An 18,885-nucleotide genomic window follows, 5' to 3' on the forward strand; every position below is an offset into this window, starting at 1 on the left:
TGTTGGTTTTTGTCTTATTGCTGCCTTCCTGATGGAGACAAGGCAGGCTGTCAGCTGCTGCCATCTCAAACCTGCTTAAGGTGTGCCCCTTACCCCTCCCTAATGGTGATGCTCCTGTAGTTGGAGCCGTGGATGGGAAGAGGGGAGGTAAAAATGACCCTTTGTCTGACATCCAATTGTGCTGTTGCTTGGGGTTGTCTGAGAAGAGGAAGCTGGTCTCCTTGGGTTTCTAATGTGTCTCCCACTTCCTCACTCAAAGGAGACCTGGTGTAACTGACATTCTAAAATGCAGTCTCAAGGAGAAGGAACCCACCCCAGTGGTTGTGTTCAGGCAGTGCAATGTGAACTCATCGAAAAGCTTGGTGGAGTTTTCTGAATGCTGCAGCCAGTTTGGCAGGTGTTCTCCTGCCCTGAACATGGGTGCACTCACCTTAATGGCCATTCAGGTGTTACGAAGACCACAGAGAGATGTTAAACCACAGCCTTGGGAAATGGGACTATTGTGAGCCCAGGAGTAGAGATCTGGGCTCTTGTTCTGGTTCTGCTACCATTTGCCACTTGCAATTGCCTTCTCTGCCCCATGACTCATAAACACCACCTCTGAGGGTGGCCTGGGTCCTCTCCTTTGCTGTAGAGTACAGTGGTCAGGGCCCAGGTGGGGGTCCCTCAGATGTGAGTCCAAATGCGCACTTCGTTATCTACTCGCCATTAACCCAGAGCTCATCACTCAGCCTCTCTGAGTGACTGTCCAGCTCCTTATCTGTAAGATGTGGATAACAGGAGCACTGCCATTTCCAGCAAGAGTGGGGCGAGGGCTGGTAGAACATCCAGGTGATGTCTAGACTATGCCTGGCACACAGTCAATGCTCAGTGAATAAGGGTTGATATCTTCTGCCTCATCACCATCATCACCGGCGTGTTGGCCTCTGACTGTCTAGGACTGCCTGAGCCACGGCCACTCCCAGTTAGTCACTATCTGGTCTCTGGGCTTCTTCCATGCTCGGCTTCCCACCATGGGAAGGCTGAATGCTGGGTGGCATCAGACAAATCCTTTCCTTTTCTAGGTCTTAAGCATCCCCCAGAATAACATTATAACATATAGTCATAATCACAGCTGTTGTGTGTTGAATGGTAACCCGTAAGAAGATAAGTGCATTCCCTAATTCCCACAACCTGTGCACATGGCCTAATTTGCAAAAAGGTCTGTTTACCAAAAAATCATCACTTGCAGAAGCCCCTACACAAAACAGGTAAAAAAATCTTTATTCCTTTTATCACAGGATGAGGGCCCAGAGCCCTGCACGTCAGTGCCTCCAAGAGCCCTGCCAGTTTCTAGGGCTGCTAGGAGCTGGCAGGCTTCTCTGGGGCCTCTGAAAATCCCTGGCCTCGAGGTCCTATGATGCTCCATGATTAAACATACGCCAGAAACGGTCTCTTCAGAGAACTGACAAATGCCCTCTGCTTTCTCATTAGCTCTGCACTTTCCCTGTATTGATGGGAGAGTTTGTTAAGAGTGATTTCCTGGCTTCAAAAGAACAGCAGATTCTTCCTTCCTCTTGGTCAGAGATTCCTAAGAAGGCAGATTCTTAGGGAAAGAGTAAAACAAAAACGAGCTTTAAACACCACCTGCTTCCCCACTAGGCCCAGTCAGGGGGAAAGGGAGGATCTCTCACCAGGTTAGAGCTGCTCACCCCCACGCATGATGGGTGCCTGCTGGCAGCAGAAAAAGGCCAGGCCTTGTCTTAGAGATGCACCTGTCCCCTGAGGACCCCAGGTCTGTGTCCTCCCAGTAGACTGCGGTTTCTCCAGCAGGTCCAGTAGTGGTGGCAGCTGTATTCCCGTGCTGGTTTCCCGTCTGTTTGTCTCAGGCTGTCCTCAATGGGACAGCCACAGAGTCCTCACTCTTGAGGGACAGGCTGCTTATCAGAACAGCTGGGTATTAGGGTTCTGGGGCTTCCAGGGCACAAGGAACCCACCAGTCTTTTAAAATACACTGTTTGAATTAGTGACACCCTGCCTCCTCAAACCATAACATGACTGCTTTATAACCAAGTGGCATCAGCCTGTTTATCTATAAGGCCAACAAGCTCCATGAATTCAGAAGACAGGCAGGTGAACACAGGGAGAGTGGATTATTTGGAAAGAGTATTTGTGTGGATTGGGAAGCAAGGCATTGCCCAGAAGGGTCCTCTACCAACACAACTGGACATAAAAATAACCAGCCTGTGGGAGTGTGGATTGTATTCGGGTGACTGCATGTTCTTACATGCCTAGGACAGTCCTGGTGTCTGCCTGTTGTCCCAGCAATATTATTAAAAGGGCCCCCTTTCACTCTCAGAGGTATCCTCGTTTGGATGATAAACCATTAAATCACCCCAACTGTATGACTGTGTATATAAAAGTGGTTAGCAGCACTTAGTGTGGATGTGTAGCGTAGGGAGTATGTGGAAGTAAACGCCTGTGCCCATGTGCTCTGACAGCCCAGAAGCTGGCTGTGGGTTAGCACGGCTGCACGGTTGTGGGTAAGTCACTTAACCATTTCACAGCACACACGGCTTTGAGGTGAGATCAGGGGCCTCACAGTCCGATAAATGGTGGTTCAGATCCTTTCTCATAGCCTGCTAGCTTTGACCTTTATAGAACTACTTAGCTTTCCTCAACTGCAAATTAAGAATAATCATATGGACCTCTCAGAGTTGGTATCATTTTTACATAATCTATATACACATCCAGCATATTTCCTGACAAATCATAACCTGCCAACAAATGGTGGCTGTTGTTGTTGTTGTTATTATTCTAGGGCCGTGACTGTTTTTGGCTTTAGCTCTTCATTGTAGAAATGGTGAGAGATGACCCCTGTCTTTCCTGGCTTCCCAGGCATCATGAGGCTGAAACCCAGTGGCATCCCCGAAGCCTGGTGTCCCGGGCATGTGTGCACTGCTGGTGCTGGGGATGCAGAAAGGGAACCGCCTGCCTGCCCAGCTGCTCCATCCCTCTGGGACATAGGAATTGGCTTTCCAAGGCATCATCCCCTCCACCCATCTCAGGCCCTCCCTTCAACCCCTCCCTGGCCCAGCCATTACCTCCTCCCACAGTGGTGCTGTATAAACACCAACACCAGGATGTCATTTACTGGTGTTGCCTGACACTGGTCGGCTGCTACCCAGAGGGCACTAGATACCAAATTCCTAATTCTGCCTGCACAGCAGCTGTCAGTCTTTCCTGCCTGGAGAGTCTCCTCTCTTCCTTCTCTCCTTTTGAAGGAAGGTGTCATCTGTTCCTAGTGTATTTGCTTTATTCTCTTTCTTTCCACTATTTGGCTTTGCAGAATTTGAGCCAGACTGCTTAAATTCACACCTTGACTCTATCACTCAAAAGCTGAATCCCATGGACAAGTGACTTAACCATTTTGTGCCTCAGTTACCTCTTCTGTAAAAGGGGACAATAATAATGCCTACCTAGTTTGGTTGCCATGAGGTTTCAGGGAGTCACTACATGTACAGTGCTAAACAAAGCCCAACACACAGTAAGTACTTGATCAGTGTTAGCTATTTTTATTATCCAAACACCTGCCCCTTCTGGTTTCTCAGTGTTGGTCTGTGCTGCTGGCATTGAGGGACTCAGTCTAAGCTCTGCTGCTGGTGAACTGTGGGCACAGGCATGCCCCACCCTGGGCTTTGGGTCCCTTGATTGCCCACCCCGGAGGGTGGGGACACGGTCTTTGGGGCCCTTTCGGCCTCCCATAGTGGATATTGCCTTCCCTTCGGTTGTTGTGCCTTGCTTTTCTATTTCCAGAGCCATTCAGAAGGGGAAGGCAGCAGACGTTTGAAGCTCTTCCCTAGCCCTCCCCTGAATGGGGTGGGGCGGGACAGGACACGGGGAAAGGTCGCTAGACTGGAAGACAGGAGATGCCTATTTCGGGCCCTAGTTTTGTTTTGAGACTCTGGATAAGGCACCTCCTGTCTCTGATTTCGGCTTCTCCATTTATAAACTGGGGTGATTACCCCTCAGCTTTGTACCGCTCTCAAAATGAGCAAAGATGAAAAGATATGGAAAAGCATTTCACTGGCTGCCAGGTGCTACAGAAGGGCAAACTCCTGATTGTGTTGTGTGGTGTGAAGCCCCACCAGGCCAGGCACAGGGCATAGCACTGTGGAAGTAGCCTGGGCCGCCTGTGGCTGCTTGGATGGGAGCAAATGCACGCTGGTGTTGCTGGTGATATGTGAGGTTGTGCTGCCTGTGGAGATGCGAGATGAGAGTTTTCAGTTTCTTTCCCCCCTTGCTCTCTGTTCTCCCTAATGGACACTTGGCCCCGGGGTGACTCACACAGTAAACCATCAGCAATTGCTTCAGAAGGCTTGGAGTCCTCTCAAACATATGCTGACTTTTTGTTGTTCTATGTTTGGTTTGGAGGAGTGGGGCAGATCCCTGGGAGGCCATTAGCTGTGGGACCTGGAGTGAGCCCCTGCCCTTGGCGAGCCTTTGTGGTTGCATCTGTAAGGTGGGAGAAGGTGGGGTGAGGGTGAGAGCTGAGTGGGGGTCCGTGTTAACTGAATGCTAGTCCATGGATCAGAGCCAAGTTGGTGACACTAAAACCCTCTCAGAAGATTTTTAACCGTACAAGTTTCCTGACCGCTGCTCTGGATTGGGTCTGTATTTTTTGTGAGCTTCTTAGATGCGTAGCCAGTAAAGGGGGCCTGCTGGAGTAGGGGGACTGGTATGTAATGGCTTACGGGCTCTGCATTCTCTACCCCCTGGTGCCCATCAGGAGTCTATGAATAGTATTAGCATTAGTAGAAGTGGTATTCGGTTATTAAGTTATTATTAGGGTCATCTCTGTGTGTGGTTGTTCAAGTTACCAGGTGACTGTCATTCTTTACAATGTGCATTTGGAGTTGGGGAATTTCTGTAAGCCTCAATAAGTAAATGGAGTCAACAAAATGGACAGGAAGACAAGCAGGAGGTGTCTTAGAATGATGATCAGGAGGAAACCCGGTGTTCCGCCTGACTGACCCTCTTGGTTTTGTGGTAGAAAATAGCAGCATTTGTGCTGAACCCAGCTGAGTGAATCCATCCCAGTCATGCACACTGAAAATGGGTTCAATTCTGAGGACATTTGAGAAAAAAAAAAAAAAAAAACCAGTGAGGATGGGATAGCTCTCCCTGATACCTGATCACTTTGAGAGCTTTCCTCTTGGTTCCAGATCCTTTTGTGACACGCCTGGCCCCTCAGCCACAGTCAAAAGGTGAGGAACAGGGCCTTACCCCAGAATCCTTCTTTGGAAATTCACCACCCTCCATGTCTACACCTGAGGTGTGGAAAACAGCCCCGTGCCAGGCGGTGCTCGGTGGTGGGAAATGGAATTTGTGGACCCCAACCCTGAGCTTGGAGGAAGTAAACGTCTTTGCCCCGCCCTGTTACCATCACAATCCGGTTTCCTAAAATGCAGGGCCCAGCTCCACTAACGTCCACTCAGAAATCACTTTCTCATCAAGCCAAGGACATTTCAGAGTTGCTGTGTTTTCTCTATCATTTCCTTCCCTCCTCCCCCACTTCACTTCCTGTTTTTTCTTCCTCTTTCTCCACCCCCACCCCATCTCTCCTGGCATGTCCCTTGTTGTCTGAGAACAGGAACAAAGCCTTGAGCCAGGGAGCGTTGATAATTGTGACTTCCTGAGGTGCCCTCTTGCTGCTGCCCCTGCTGCTGAGAGCCAGAACCAGCCCAGCCTCTGGGGGCCTGGGAGCCCCAGCTGGGAGCCTGGCAGGAAGTCTTGGACTTTAGACCTCTACTTCCCCCACAAGCCCCACCACCATCCCCCACCCCCATCAGAAAGAGAATCTAATAAAAATAATCTTTCATGCCCTTACCACGATTTCAGCTTTAAAGAACTGTCTCATGCATTTGAGCTGAAACATTGGAAAAAACAGACAACTCTAGTGTTTGCCCTAGTAACAAACTATATAGTTCAGTTTAGATAGCAAAAAGTAGATTTAGGAGACATGAGTCTATTTCTGCTTCTGCATTGTATCTCTTTTTGACTCTGTAGATCATCCTAGCTCTTGAAAGATTGGTTTCCTACCTCTTTGGAAAAATGGAATTAATGGTATCTCACTGGGATTTTTTGAGGACAAATTAATAAGAAAGTATATTTATACAATTCTCATGATATGCCTGACAGATATTTGCTTAATAAGTGAGAGCTCCCCTCTATTTTCTATGATTTGGTTTTCTGCACAAAGGAGTGGCCATTCAAATGCACAGGAGCCAGGAAAAAAACCCTGCAATAAATGATACTCATGGAAAAAGAGTTCATGTCTGTTGCTGTGTTTCTCTGAAACATGGAGAGAAAGAGAGAGAGAGAGAGACCTGGGCCCACATACGCTTCTCACCGAAGAGCAGTACTCACTCCCCACTGTGTCACTGTGTTCATGGGTCATGGTATTTTATAACAATATTTTTCTAATGAGAAACAGGGAGAACCATCCCAACCACATGCCTGAGGTGGGCTGTTTTACTAATTTAGCTCCCAGGGGTGAAACTACAAAAACAGCAATCTGGAAAAAGTGCCACCTCCCTTTTTCAAAATCTGTTAAACAAAAAATAAAAAATAAAAAGACTTCCCATTCAAGGTCAATGACCACTTGTTTGAGAAGTCAGCCTGACCATGTGGCTGCATTTAAAAAATATGTCAAAGGCCAGAGAGTCAGAGACATGTTCCAATGTGGATTCAACTCCCAAACTGCTGAGTCCCTGAGTGAGGCTGCTTTCTTCTGTGAGCCTCAATCCCCTAATTATAAAATGAAAGAATTAGACAAGACTATCTCTTAGATGTCCTTCAGGCCCGATAATCTGTGATCTTGTGACTCTCTGCTCTCCTTAAAAAATACATTGTGACTAGTGGAGAATAGGAAATTGCTTCTCACAGTAACATGACTTGCATTCCCTTTTTAGCAGGGTACCACCATCTTAAGGACAGAAAAGCTACAGGACTCTAGGAGGCCACCGTCCTGATTTGGGAAGTCCAACTTACTTTGGCCAGACAGCAGCTAAGCTGGTTCATCCCATCAGCCTGGATTGGTGAAACTGAATCACAGGAGATATTTCCAGGTAAGAAACAATTGACTTTCGTTATAACGTGTAGCACACTGATAACCATCATTATACTGCAGGAAGTATGTCATATGCATGCTTATGTTATGAAAGACATGAAAGTATTAAGGAAAAGGTTCAAGGCTCTGGGTTCTATAGCTGTATTCTGAGTGGGATCTGTGCTATCTTGAGGCTTTTGAGGGTTAAGGAATGAAAGAGGGTAGCTGAGAATTACATGCAGGGGAAGAACAGAGTTGAGCTGTAGATCTAGGTTCCTTTTTCCTTGCAGAATCATTTAGTGTTCCTTTCTGCCCATGCTAGCCAACTAGATTTAGACAGTAGGAGGAGAGGTCCTTTGGTAGCCAATCTGAGATGGAATTTAGATCCCATGTCAGAGAACGGACTTGCATCCCACCTGCTACAACATCTTTAGAAACAAATTCAGTTCATGAAGTTTCATCCAAGAGCGCTTACAGCAGACAGGCTGCAGCTAACCATTCTCATCACCCGCTTTCCTGACCACCAACGCAATGTCTCTGTCTGCTTATTGCTCGTCTCTCTCCCCTCCTCCCAGTCACTTATGGATCCTTTCCTTCTTATGTGCAAGGAATGTGGCCACATCTACTAGAATGTCTTCATTGGAGTTGCACCTGATGTAGGCTGACATTCCTCCCAGATGACTAAAGTTTGGTCAAGCGTTCAGCTGCCTGGACTGTGGTGTATTCACACATCTCTCTTACGCAGGCCCAGTGTAAGGAATCATGGTCAGGAGTCATGAAAAAAATGCCAACACACTGAGATGGCCACACATCTTCACTCTTGCACTAGTTTTTGGTGTTATCTTCTGCTATCCTGTCTTGAAGCTCTTTTTTCAGCTAGATACCTTGACTTTTCTGAAAAACTAAAACCAGAAGCATTTCATGAAGCTAAGCATAGGACAGAAGGTAAGACCAGGTGATATCTAAAGCTTGTTTTGCATTCCCAGGATTGTCTTATCCCAGACTTGTTTCTTATGCCAAACTCTTATTCTTTGGGGAACATGTTTATCTCATGCCTGCTTCCTTTCTTCCTCTTGTGGTTTCTTTCTCTAGAGTGGTTTCTGAGCTATAGCATAATTCAGAGGAAGGAGAAAAGTTTTGCGACTTAGACACACATGACTTCAGATCTCAGCTGTGCTCTGTGTTGGCTCAGTGATTTTGCTTAAATCACCATTTTAAATCCCCAAGCTTCTGTTTCCCCACCTGTAAGGTAGGGATAGTACACTCCATGTTATAAGCTGGTGTTGAGGATTAAGTGAGATCACGCATGAGCATGGTTTCTTGCTTACAGGAGACCTCAGCAAATACCAGCTCCTTTCCCTACCTACCCTTTTTTAGAGCTACTTAAATATAGCTTTGATCCCATATCTGGATTTCATTTGAGCCTTGTGCCTAAAATCTAGGACAGGCCTTGTCCACAAATACTGTTAAGCCCCAACGATTTAAAAAGGAGAGAAACTGTTAACAGCCTTTTTATTTCAGAGCTCTTCATCTATAGAAGCCTTTTCTCACCTGGACTTTAGCCAGATTGCCTCTCCAGCCTGGCCATTGGAAGGTTTTCTCTGCCATACCCAAAGTTAGAACTACTATTTTCCTAGCCCTTTGTCCCATGAGGTATTAGCTGAAAACTAATTCCCTCCCGGTGGCTTTTTCCCTTCAGACTAGCCTACATCCAAGACCAAGAGTAAGGGTCAGTTGATTTGGGGCAGGTATCCTGGCCTGGCACTCGGCAAGACAGTCAGGGTCCAAGCACATGCTCATTCAGGGCTTTCTTCCTTGCCTGTTAGCTTTTCTAAGGCAGTCATTCACCCAGTCATCCATTCAGTCAATAGATGTTCATGGAACATGAACCATGCAGTGGGTGGCTCGCGCTATCTTGGTGCTACGGATACGGGACAGAACAAAACCAAGTCCCTGTTCTCAAGGAGCTTGCATTCAAGTAGGGTCAAGGGATCATCAACAAGTAGCAAACATGCATGTATTACATCAGGTAGTATTAGGTGCTATGAAAAAAATAAAGCAGAAAAAAATAAAGCTAAGTCAGAGAGCTAGAGAGTTGAGGGAAATGGACATTACTATTTTATATACAGTGCCAGGGAACACCTCTGGATAAGGCATTATTTGGGCAGCATCTGGAGAAAGTGAGGGAGCAAGGCTAGAAGGAAGAGCCAAAACTAAATCTCTGAGCAGGGAATGCGCTTGGGCTTTACCCAATCTCGAGTGACCAGTAGGATTGGAGCAGAAGGAATGAGGAGCCTGTGGAATGAAGCGAGGGCAGAAAGGACTTGGGTGTTTATGTTCTGGCTGGCTTTTCTGGAGATTCTTCTACCCTTCCTTTCTCTTCCCCAGAGCTCTTTCCCAATGTAGTGTTAGTCATTCATTCAAAAATCTTTACTGGGCCCTAGCTACTGGGACTCTGTAGATTAATGAGTCTGGGCCCCATTCTTAGGACTCCATGGCCTGGTGCTATCAAGGTTTCTTGGGGAAGTTGCATCGATAAAGTAGGTTGATGTAAACAGTTGTCTTAATTTGATCATCATAGAGTCAATTTGCTAGAGTAGGAATTTTCCACTGGAACCTCCTACAGGTCACTTTCACCTGTTCTCTTGGAATTTACTTACATGATAGACTATTGGTCTTTCTCGCCTTCAGGGTAGAAGGCGGATCATTCATTCAGCACATATATGAGTGCCTCTTCTATGTGAGTGCTGTACCAGGCACTGGGGATAAATGAGGACTAGGTCAGCCCCTGCAGTTGAGTTGCTTCTGGTTTTACCAGGAGACGCACTAATGGCTAGACAACACACTTTGATCAGTGTTGCATTAGGAATGGGTGTTTGGGGAGCTCAGAGGAGGAGTCCCTGACCCAGATTGAGGGGTGGAAGCATGGAAGCTTCTTGGGAGCAGGTTGTCTGCACTCAGTCCTAGAGATGAGATGTAGCCAGGCAGGAACCAACCAAGGAGGTCAAGATGCTTCAGGGAGGGGTGTTAGGAATTTCCAGGCCGGGAGATGGAGACACATAGGCAAGGACTGTGCCTCGGGGAATCCTGTGCACCTTCACCTCCCTCCTGAGACTGTGGAATGTGGAGAGGTGAGTCTGAGAGACCAAGGGACTCATTTAGAGAGGGAGGTGAGGGTATGAATCAGGGATTTTTCAGACCAAGCCAAGTGGTTTGAGTCTGTTTTGAGGACAGCTTAGAACTGCTCACAGTTTTTAAGCAAAAAATGGATGAGTTATTAGGATTGGAGTTTTAAGAGGCAAAGAGCCTAATTTTATTTGAAACCCCGGTTCCTTAAAATGCTTATTTTATATCTCTTTCATATATTATTATAAGATTATAGCTTCCTTGGCTGTAAAATAAGTTCACACAGATCAACTGAATGAGATGGCTGTGGGTAGCAGATGCATACAATGACCCTTCCCACCATTGGTGCTGCAGTGAATGCTAAACTTGTCATTTCATGCCCAGTCTTAGTACACAGATAGCTGTGAAATGGTTAGGACATAAGTTTTGTTTCTCTTAGAATTGGCTGGCAAAAACTTAAACTATTCTAGTAGAAATGATGGGATTTAGGTCTTGTTACATTTTCTTCCCATCAGAAAATGAATGAGTAATATCCATTCCTTAACCCTCTCTCCACTGAATACTAAAGTCAGAGTGTTCTTTTAGAAATTACACACTCATTAAACAGGTAATATCTGAGTATCTACCAACGGTCACACCCTGTGTTGGGCCGTGAACATCAGGACAAATCAGACAAGGTCAGCACCTCAAGGAGTTTCTAATCACGTGACAAAGACAAAAGCAGCAGCCAACAGAGGAGCAGATGGCAGACAAGAACCCAGACATGAACAAAGTGATGTGGATGCAGAGGATGGAATGTGTTCTCTGCCCAGGAAAGTCAGAGAAGGCTCCAAAAGGAGCCATATGATTTGGGCATTGAAGGATGAGTAGGAGTTGCGAGCTGGAAGAGAGATGCTCAGGTACAGAACTGCACTCTATAAATAAGGGCCAACATTCATTTCTCTGTCATGGGTGAGGAGGAAATAGCCAGCCTGCTCATCATGCTCAGATAATGCCTCAACTCTGCTTTTCAAAAATCCATTAGTGGCCACCTCCTCATCCTCCCACTTTGTTCCCAACAGCGACTAAAAAGAAGCAAATTGACTAATTTGAATTGATCTTTTCTCTGACCCTATGGAGGTGTTAGTGAGCAGAATAGGGTAAGGGGACCAAGAAAAGAAGTAGAAAGGAGGAGGAATTCATCTTCATCATCCAGAAACACTGATTTAACAGCATGGATTACACCATAGCTCTCTGGTGGTAAAATGCAGCTTTACAGAGACCTGAGTCTGCTTCTTCTAAGTGAAAACTGTATTTCCCCTGCTACCTTCCCTTTGGAACTCTTGGGGTGGAACCCTTGGGGTGGAATATGTATATGTGTGTGTATATATATATCTATATATGCACACACACACACACAGGGTTTTATGTACGTGTGTATGTACATATGCATGTACCTACGTGTGTGTATATATGGGTATATATGTGTGTATGTATATATGTGTACATTATGTAGAATTTATTCTAGAACCTAGCTCAGAGCATGGTGCAGTTGACCTCCCATCACCCCTGCTGGCTGCAAGATGAATGGATGGGCTAGACTTAATCTTTCACCTGCACACCTCCCCAGTTGTGCCAAGATCTCTGCACTTCATGGTACTGGATGTTCACAAGCTCCAGGAGGTAGCCTGGGACCAGGTACAGAAGATGAGACTGAAGCTCAGGGAGGAAGTGGCTTGGCCAAAGCCCACAGCTGTGAGGACATCAGGATCCAAACTCTGGTCTAATTGTCCCCTCTTTCACTGTTCATGCTGTGTATCACCCTCTCCACAAGCCGATGGGGCTCCAGGCAGACCAAGGAGGAAATTATGAAACTAAGCATTGTGTTTGGACTTGAATCTCACCTGGACTCCAAAATGCAGGACCGGGCAAGCAGTGAGGTCAGAGCAGCATATGTCTAGAAGCCCTCGGAAAGCTACATCTTTCCCTTCGGGTGTCCGCTCACATGCTTTCAGGGATGGGGAACTCACCACCTTACAAGGAAGCTGGTTCTACTTCTAGAGACTGGGCAGCCATCCCTCCTTACAGAGTCATCTCTAAACCTAACCATGCCTCAGTTCTAGTTGGCATAAACATCTCAACAGCGAGGGGCTTTGGGGTGGGTGCTTTGCTCTGATGGAGTCTTTTGGAGACAAGGGCAGCTCTGTCACATGCTCTTTACCAAAATGCATTTAGAATCACTTGCCCTCCTTACAGCCAGGGCTGTCTGGTTTCTTGTTCTTAGGGGCCCTATTTGTTCTTCCTAATGGGCTGGGCTGGGGACAGACATATGACCTGGGGCTCTTCTCTTCTTCCTCTAAGGAGAAGTAGACCTCAACAAGTGCTTTCTCTGACCCCATTCTCTCCAAAACCCTGGCTGCACCCAGGGGGGAGTGAGCATTCCCTTTTATGTCAGGAGAAATTCAAAAGGACTGTTTAAAAAGAGAAAGAGAGAAGATGCTGGGAAGAGGGAGTGAAGAGAGAAAGGGGCAGTGTTCTTTTTAGAGGCAGCATCCTCTTGCCCTGCTCCTGCACTGAGGCAGTTTCGAGCACACTCTCATCCTGGCCTGGGCTCTGTAGTCCTCCATGTCCTCAGAATCCACACCAAAGACTACCTCCCCAAGGAAGCCTGACTTGATAGCCCAGCTGGAAAGAGTTCCTTTCTCCTTCAAAACCCCACAGTGCTGCCCCTCTGTGGCACTTTCTTGGTACAACAAGGATGCAGATTTAAAAATAAATAAAGAGGGAGAGAGGGAGAAAACCAAAAAGTGACCATGATATCTGGGGTAACTTGGATTCTAATCCAAACTGCCACTGAGTCACCAGTTAACCTTGGTCAGCCCTCCTCCCTTCATCGTAACTATGAGGGAATTGGGCTTGATCATGCAGCCTCTTCCATCTCTGAACTTGTCTTTAAGATACCCAACTCCCAAAAGAGTCCTTGAGGGCTGTTGAATCCCACATGGCCTGGCAGGACCCTGGTGTGGAGTTTGCACTTAAATCACCACCAACAGGAAGCCCCGCTGGAGGGAGGTAAATTACCTCTCACCTCTTCATAGCAGGCAAGGCCTCTGTCGGCCCTCAACAGACAACAGCTGATCTGGCTCACAGAGTGAAAGGGGCTCAGCGTGTACCCTACCCTCCTGGCTGCAGGCCTTAATGAGGCAGCTACCAGCCCTGTGCTGAGAGCTCTGGCGCAGCTACAATGTTCAGTTCTCTCTCCTTCTTCCAACCCTGTCTTTGTTCCTGCTTTGGGTTGGAATCTAGGAGAACCGGCTTGGTAGGGGGTTTTGGCCTAGGCCTGATGGCAAGCCTGCCTTTCTCTGTTTGGAGCTGTAAGCTGGCAGCACACTGGCCCCAGGATGGAGACTGCACTGACCCGGTAGTAGGCAGAGTCCGGGGGTTGGGGCCAGGTGCACACTGGCAGAGGAGTTATGAAGAATCGTGACTGCTGAAACCAACTTGGCCAGTGTTTCCTCTAAGGACCCCACTTGGTCATCGGTGCTCCTCTTAAGACCTCCTTTCTCATACCTCAGCTCTTTCCTGTCTCCAGACCCAAAGGCTTGACTATGCTGCAAATCAAGGAAGAAGGGGAAGAGCCATCTATCAATTGTCTTCAGTTGCTATAATGTGTAATACAAGGAGCCTAGAAACTTGATGACATTTGCAGAGGCATACATAGCTAGTTTCAGGACCCCCATAAAACAAATACTGTATATGTGAGTGGGCTTCAGGTAAGATTTGCTTTAACTGTGGTCTTGATATAATCCTTTGTAGTGCTGCGGTTAAGAGCCCAGGCTCTGGAGCCAGATGCTCTTGGGCAAGTTTTCAAACCTCTTCACAGGACAGTTTCCTCATCTCTAAAATGAGAAGACTAATAGCACCAACCTTGTAAGGGTTCTGGGATCACTACCTGAGTTAATACAGGCAAGCATTTGGAAAAGTGCCTGGGGCACTGTAAGGACTCTGTGATTGTTAGCAATTTTTATTTTGACTTAAAGCCTCGGTTGAATTTTCTATTAGAAGCAAGCGTCTGCAGTACAACGTAGGTTCAAACACTTGCTGACCATTTATGAAGCATCTCCTGGATGATTGAGTTGCAAAGCCGAGGCCAGCATCCTGACAGATATCAGGATGAACACCCGGCAGACATCCCTAGTGTGTGACACCATCTGTGCCCTTCAGACAACCAAGGAAAGGTCTTAGGAGTCCAGAGGCAGGAAGGTCCTCTGAGCGAGGAGTCCTCTCAGAGGGAGTGAGAGGCCTGGAGTCAGTGTGGAAGCAGGAGCCCGGGGGAGCCAGGGAAGGCTGGAGAGTTGACAAAGGGTGACGTAGGGAAGGATGTCATTGTGAATGGGATAGTGGGAAACCAGCCAAGGGGAGAGAGGAATTGTTCAACAAAGAGTTTTTGGTGCTAGTGTGAGCAGTAAGTTCTACTTGAAGCCTTTTCAGTGCAAATGCCTGCAGGCCCCAGGAGCAGATCCCTCCACTTTGCCCAGCCCTGGAGTCAGGAGGAGGGAGATGTAGAATGTTCAAGTGGCGGGTTCCCACCGTGAAGGACAGAGCAGGCCACCACTCTACGGCCAAGTGAGCACAGGCCTCTTCTGTGTGCAGCCTGAGGCAGGCTGGCCTCGTCCCCTTGAGGGACCTGACAAAGACTGGCTTGTTCTCCCCCGACATCAGGCCTCGCCCTCAGGATTGCTCTGTCCTTCTGGGGCAGGATCTCACACAGCGATAATCGAGCGAAACGGAAGAGAAGAATGGAGTGAAGATGGTCCCAGGCGTCGCCATGCCAACCCTGGGCCTGTGGAGGGCGCCTGCCCTGTGTCCCGTCTGCACCTCCCAGTTTGCACCAGGGATATCCCAGTGGTAGAGCTGCTGGTATCGGTTCAGAAAGGCCAGCTGCCTCGTCACTGAGCCACCGAATGTTACAGTAACATTCAGTAATAGCTGCAATGGGTAGGTTGACTGTTTTCTGCTTTTGCATTGCATTTAGTGATCTAGATTTTCTATTATAACAGATATTTTGTGGAGAGTTGAACCTTGGAAATTTCATAAATCTTATTTTTGGAGGGATCTGAGGGATCATTGGGTCTACCTCTGTGCGATCTCATTTGCAGGTGATCGCTGCAAACAGGCTGGGAGAGTGGAGGCAGTGTTGGTTGTAGAAAGAGTGAAGACTTCATAGCCATCTAGTCCAGCTCAAGGACTGAGATATTGTATGTGAAGCACTTAGTACAAAGCCCAGCCTGCAGTGGGGACTCAGTAGGTCCTATCCCTGGTTACAATGTAAACTTTCATTTGTGCAAGTGGAACTAATCAAGGGGCCCACTTGTAAAACCAAATGCATACTAAAACAGTAGGAGAGGAACTCCGGATTTCAGGACCAATCCTAAAACAACCACTGGTTACTTGGGGGAGGCAGAAGAGAAGGGGATATGACACTGGGACTTCAGATCTTTAGTCAAGTGCAGTGGTTCTCAAACTTGAGGACACTGAGGATTCGATTAAAACATAGACTTGCGTTCAGCAGTTCTGAGGTGGGGCTTGAGAGACTGCATTTGTAATAAGCTCCCAGGTGGGTGCCAGTCTCCAGACCATGCTCAGAGCAGTAAGAGCCTAGAAAACTCAAAGAAAAAACAATAAGCCATTTTGTATTTCATGGTTAGAAACAATTTATGCAGAATTCATTGCCAGAGCTCCTTTATGGACAAGAACTACTGGCTCCTGTTTGGAGCCTGATCCAGTCCATCTAATGGAGTCACACAGAAGGGAATGGTCTTCATGAGTTTCAGAATCTTGCTGTGCCGCAGTTTCCTTATCTAAAGGCACTACTCTGCAGAGAGATTTTGAAGATGAGTAAGAGCCAGCAAAGAGCTTGGCATCCAGTAGGCATTCAAGAAAAGGCAGCTGTGGAGAGGGATGTGGCACCTTGCCAAGGCCATACAGCTGCTACGTGGCAGGTGACCGGGTGTCTCTACGCTCCCTCTCAGTGTATTTTCCATCTTCCACTGAGCACCAGAGGACCTGAGATTATTTTGTGTAGCTGAGCTGGGTTGTCAGATGATATGAGCTGGGGAGCAACTCAGACCTCATGTTGGAATCACAATTTGCTGTCTTCAAGTGGAATGAAGAAATAGCCCAAACAGTGCTTGATCTGTCTGGGAGGCTTGCAGGCTCTCCAGAGGGTGAAAGGCAAAGCGTTCGAATGTAGAGGACTGTGTGGCCACAGACAGCAGCCTGGGAACCCCGAGGACAGGGGAAAGTTTAAATCAGGATAGAGCATCGCTGAGTCATCAGGAGCCAGGCTGGGCTTACACAGAAATTCGGAGATAAACTTTGTGCGTTTGTTTGTTTGGTTTAATTGTGGTCTTGGCTTATCAATCTAAACAGGGAAGTTCCATGAGGACTTTGCTGCCTTCTCTTGCAGATTGCAGATTTCCTGCAGGGACATCCTCCATGGGAGCAACTTGTACCTTTGTCCGTCTCCCATCTGTCCATAAGAGCAGGCTCGGGGGTACATATCATGAATTGAGGGTCTTCAACTATGTGCATTTCCATTTCCAGAGTATTTTCCAGACTCAAAATATAATTTTAAGTGGAGGTTTTGTTTAAATGAGTTATAGAAACTCGTTCTGATAAGCTTGTGGTAGGATTCCAACCTTTCTTTTTACCCTTAACTTGAGTGAAGTTGATTCAGCCACAACACAGATGTTTTCCTCAGTGGAAAACGTGACTTAAGAAACTAGTTGAAGGGGCTGGAGAGGATAATTACTAAGCCAAATGGCTAAGTCTATTCATGTTTCCTTCTCAAATGTCATAGCCCCGTTTTCTGGCAAAGTGGTCAAGACAGATGCTTTTGAAATGACCTTGAAGCAGCAATTGAGTTACTACATTAAGTAAGCATTGGCTACTACAACTGTGAGTTTAAACACTTTTTACAAATGAGTGGAATCACGTTTAGAAAATATTCAGGATGTTGAACTTGATACTTCTGCTTTGTCCTTTTTTCACAAATTTCTACATTTGTGTTCGGCACCTACCTGACCAGGTCTGGTATTTTTAATGTGAGATGATAATGCCCCTTAGTGGATAAGGTACTTAACTGCAAGCTCTTGCATTTGCCCAAAGAAAAGCTCTCCAATTTAGCAGAAATATACAATATAATAACTCTTCAAACTAACCTACTGGAGGGTAATTGTGAGAATTAAATGAGGGCATTTGCATGTAGCACTTAGCATAGCATCGAGTGCAGGGCTGACACTCAGCAAATGGCTGCTGTTAGTGTAGTTATCGGATCATGAGAATTTGATTTAGATGAAGGCCTTTTGAAAGCAGGGGAATGAGTGTCCTTGGGATTTCAGTGTCAGGGTCCTCTGTGTCTGCTCAGGTATGCATTATGAAAAGGGACTGAAGAGAATCATGTCCTCCCCTGGGACAGGACTACCCGCTGCCTCTCCTGCCCAGAGGTGGAGGCAGTAAATACCTGAAAATGCACTCCTGAAAATGCATGGAAGTCTCCCAGCCTTCAGCATTCTTCGAAATTCCTTCAGCTGGAATTTTGACTTAAAGGAGTGTACTAGTTCATTCTCACGCTGCTAGAAAGACATACCCAAGACTGGATAATTTATAAAGGAAAGAGGTTTAATTGACTCACAGTTCCACATGGCTGTGGAGGCCTCACAGTCAAGGAGGAAGACGAATGAGGAGCAAAGTCACATCTTACACGGTAGCAGGCAAGAAAGCTTGTTCAGGGGAACTCCCATTTATAAAACCATCAGATCTCATGAGACACATTCACTACCATGAGAACGGTATGGGGGGGAACTGCCACCATGATTCAATTACCTCCCACCAGGTCCCTCCCACGACATGTCGGGATTATGGGACCTACAATTCCAGATGAGATTTTGGGTGGGGACACAGTCAGACCATATCAAGAAGTTCCATAAAATGAGCATCCACCTCCGCTTGGTGGGGAGACATTGCTATTTTGCAGCATCTATCCTTGAAGTTGGACTTCTCACGCAGCTCAGCCTCCTGCAGCTGCTTGGCTGCTTCAGAGGCCAGAGCAGAGATGGTTCTGCAGGCTTGTCATCATGAAAGTAAGTCTCTGGCCATCACATCCTAGCAGTGGGTGGCAGGCTCTTCTCAAATCCTGCTGTCTTTTTTAGAAGTTAATTTGTGCATCATTGAGGACATATTTCACTTTTCTTGTTGACTCAAATTATCTTTCTTTTAACTTTCAAGCATAGCATGAGATCTTTAGTTCTATCTTTATTAAAATGAGTGTCACCATGGTGGAACCATTTTCATTCCTCCCCTCCCTTCATCCCACCCTCTTTTTTCCTCCTTTCCTCTTTCTTCCTTATTTCCTTCCTTCCTTCCTTCTTCCTATCCTCTCACCCTTTTCCACCCTCCCATCCACATGCCCTCCTTTCCTTCCCTCTTTCTTTCTAAGTAGTTGCCTGGAAGGACCTCAGGCTGGAAGGACTTGGATTCTGATTATGGCCTTCACACTATCATTCTTCACTCTTTCTTTCATGTATTCAGCCACACACATTCCCTGGGTGGCTTGCTGTGGATTCAATCACAAGTAAGTTCCAGTTCCCATCCAGGGGGTCTTCACCTCCTAGGAGGAGAGACAGGCA

At 46.9% G+C, this 18,885-nt stretch overlaps 1 protein-coding gene across 2 annotated transcripts in view; it reads left to right on the top strand.

The window, feature by feature from the left end:
- The window catches only part of CYRIA (CYFIP related Rac1 interactor A), a 110,406-nt gene that overhangs the window by 35,125 nt on the left and 56,396 nt on the right, over positions 1-18,885 (top strand). Inside the window, exon 2 of one of the 2 annotated variants that reach the window (XM_034952647.3) lies at positions 6,954-7,109. The gene's annotated coding sequence lies outside the window, so the exon portion shown is untranslated. The remainder of the gene's footprint in view (positions 1-6,953; positions 7,110-18,885) is intronic. The other variant, XM_034952648.3, reaches the window with a different exon arrangement.

This window comes from Pan paniscus, chromosome 12 (genome assembly GCF_029289425.2).
Source record: "Pan paniscus chromosome 12, NHGRI_mPanPan1-v2.0_pri, whole genome shotgun sequence".
NCBI lineage: Eukaryota > Metazoa > Chordata > Mammalia > Primates > Hominidae > Pan > Pan paniscus.